Source organism: Octopus bimaculoides, chromosome 8 (assembly GCF_001194135.2).
Source record: "Octopus bimaculoides isolate UCB-OBI-ISO-001 chromosome 8, ASM119413v2, whole genome shotgun sequence".
Classification (NCBI taxonomy): Eukaryota; Metazoa; Mollusca; class Cephalopoda; order Octopoda; family Octopodidae; genus Octopus; species Octopus bimaculoides.
In genome coordinates this window covers 18,673,733-18,675,918 of record NC_068988.1, presented here as the reverse complement: position 1 = coordinate 18,675,918, position 2,186 = coordinate 18,673,733, and the positions used below count along the sequence as shown (strand labels likewise).

The 2,186-nt window shown below is 35.9% G+C and overlaps 1 protein-coding gene across 1 annotated transcript in view; it reads left to right on the top strand.

Moving 5' to 3' along the window:
• LOC106878170 (probable WRKY transcription factor protein 1) overlaps positions 1 to 2,186 on the top strand; it is a 466,250-nt gene that overhangs the window by 438,689 nt on the left and 25,375 nt on the right. The window lies entirely within an intron of this gene.

Here is a 2,186-nt window from a genome sequence, read left to right as displayed (position 1 = left end):
TATATATATATATATATATATATATATGTATATATATATATAGAGAGAGAGAGACAGACAGACAGAGAGACATATATATACACACGCACACACACACATATATATTTATATATATCATATTTGCATTCTATACATATCATATATGTATTATACATACATACATACATACATACATACACATAAATGTATGTGTTTAGAGACACGCACATGCATATATACATACACACACACGCACACACACAAATATTCAAGTATGTATGTGTGTGTTTGACTACAGTGCATATTCATTGCTATTTATATTCCATTGCTCTGGTTAAAGGTCAAGAGATTCACAGGATACAGAGATAAACATGCACATCATATATATTTGATCTTACAAAATATACATGGTTTGTAAGCTACTGTTTAATAAGTATAAGACTATCTGTGTCCAACACATAACATATTTGTGCAAGGTATACGTATCGTATTTTTAAAGAAACTGGTTTGTTATACATTGTACACGCTTTAATTTTTTCTCTTGTGTTCTGTTACGTCACTATGTCACTTGTATACATACGTATATGCACATACTTGCATATATATATATATATATATATATATATCCTGTTTATGTCAATTGACTGCAACCATGCTTGCGCTTATGTATCAGTGTATACGTGCACGAGCACCATACATGCATACATGTATGTGTGTGTGTGTGTGTGTGTGTATGTATACACACACATATATATAAATGCCAAAATGTTCATTGAAATATTGTTAACATTGAAATACTCAATGCTTATATTTTAATATATCTTATCATACTCATTTAAATGAAATCACATTTAAAGATTGAATATAAGGCGGGAGTAAAGTTTCGCCAAAATTGTTCGTTGTATTTATGTATTCATTTCATTATTTTATTATTCAATTATTATTTTATCTTTAATTTTATTTAATTAATTATATATTTTCTGTAATTTGTATCATTTCTCAACGAATAAAATGCTATTTACTTAACCTTTAGCATAATAATTACGATCTGTTTATAGAAAAACATATATCTTTTGTAATGTCAACTATAATTCTATGTTTTGTTATTCACACTTCATAATTGCAATATCTTATATTACAGCCATTATCTGAACGATCAATTTGATATATTGTTAATACTATTATATATCCATCAATCTTCTCCGCCCACCATTTCGGGGAGGTTTGTTGGGGTAGAGCCCTCAGCCATAGGTTCGATCCCTCACTATAGGATCTTATCAGAAACAACCGTCATAACACTTTCTGGTAGGATTCACAAGTGTTTGAATATTAGCTAACCATCTCGTTTTTCATATGTTGCTTGGTCTCTTGTCGGTTGGCCCGACTTGAAGAATCCGCCTTGCGATTCATTCCCGCAACATTCTAACCAGATATCTGTCGTATCAGAGCATGTCCATAGTAATAGCTCGTCCTGGAGAGACTCTTTGATCTCCGAGCTATACACCCTGTCAAGTGACGTTTCTCCAGAGTCCCTCCAGAGGAAGCCTATTTCGACCCCTTCTGCGAGGGAGTGTTGAAAAGTTTCGGGCTTGAAGGATATCGCGAAAGATCTGGTCTGAGGCCCAACCTTCCCAGTTCTTTTACAGGATTTAGAAAAACTGAAGGACTGCTGCAATAAGTGTGTGAATCTGAGGGGAATATGTTGAATAAAATTATAATTAACCGATCCTCCTGTATTTCCTTTTACCCAAAGCCAAGAATTTTCAGCACTTCTTCGTATTCGCGATCGTACTCTTTCCATTATTACCCAGCATTCATGACCGTAAGTAAACCGAATCGAAGACAGTGAATTTGACCTTTTTAGCAACATCTCCTCTTCTGAGAATCGAATGCTGGAGCCAGCCATTACAGTGCTTACGTACGTCGCTTACGACGTCGAGGGTTCCAGTTGATCCGATCAACGGAACAGCCTGCTCGTGAAATTAACGTGCAAGCGGCTGAGCACTCCACAGACACGTGTACCCTTAACGTAGTTCTCGGGGATATTCAGCGTGACACAGTGTGACAAGGCTGGCCCTTTGAAATACAGGCACAACAGAAACAGGAAGAAAGAGTGAGAAGAAGTTGTTGTCAAACAGTACAGTAGGGTTCGCCACCATCCCCTGCCGGAGCCTCGTGGAGCTTTTAGGTGTTTTCGCTCAATAAAC